Source organism: Empidonax traillii, unplaced genomic scaffold, assembly GCF_003031625.1.
Source record: "Empidonax traillii isolate 1590-97213 ecotype Southwest subspecies unplaced genomic scaffold, ASM303162v1 scaffold65:size4453928, whole genome shotgun sequence".
Lineage (NCBI taxonomy): Eukaryota > Metazoa > Chordata > Aves > Passeriformes > Tyrannidae > Empidonax > Empidonax traillii.
Genome location: NW_020955258.1, coordinates 1,467,728 through 1,468,809, shown reverse-complemented (window position 1 = coordinate 1,468,809; position 1,082 = coordinate 1,467,728).

Below are 1,082 nucleotides of genomic sequence, written 5' to 3'. Positions count from 1 at the left end.
AACTTACTTTGCCAAGCTGAGTCTCACCAAACAAGCTCCCCCATCCCTGCCCAAGCGTGTCCCCAGAAGGTGGATGCCACATGGCAACCCAGCTTCTGGAGTTGCTCTGTGGCAGTAAGCCATCTGGGACAATCTCTCTGCCCACAGGTTACATGGCTAATATTGACCTGGTCTGGTTGGTATGGTGGCATTAGCCAAAAAGAAATCCCAAAGGAAGATGGTTACTTACCCAATATCTGTGCTTTTTAGAAGTTAAAGTTGTTACTACCTGCTATTTGCCATCTTAATACTCTAAACATACCTGCTGCTAAAGCTGCTGTGCTGACTCTTCTCACTTGTCACTCGGTCTCATTTCTGCTCACAGCCATACTGGGTTAAGCTCTCGGGTCCATTGCTCCTGACCTGTGTGACTGCTGCTGGGGGCCTGCAAGGTCCAGCACCAGGACTGCGGTGGGAGCAGCTGAGAGGCGAATGGGGCATTCCAAGCTGCAGTAACAAACTGGGAAATATGCTATCTGCACACTTGGATAGCGTTCCCATGCTGTGTGAACATGTTATTTCCTCAGTGACCTAGTTTTATGAATAAAAAAGTCTTCCCTCTTCATAACTATAGCAACAGAGAATTTTATTAATGTTTACCACTATAAAGGAAAGGTTACTGTGTCTTAATTTTACTAGGTTGCTTTAAAACCTATAAGATTTTATGGAAGTTGGAGATGGCTTGTGATCAGCTGTCAGTTCTATGTGCACGCTTCTTCAAGAAATGAGTCTGTAGGGATGACTCAGGCTTGGCAACAAAAGATGTTCCCTCGGTAAAATGGTTACATCTGAAAATGTGAGACTGTTTCTTCATTGCTCTCTTGGAGAGGAGGGGAGGGGGAAGATTGCTAGGATGATGATGAATATTTTAAATCTGAGCTCTCAGTTCAGCTGTATGACAGCTCATATCAGCCAAATAACATTTTCCACCCTGACTGGATAAGCACATTAGTGCTTCCAGTACAGATTCTAGTTTTGGCTCTACAATTCGTTGCCTTTACACATATGTCTGGGACCAAAAAGGGTTGCAGAAACCTGCATTT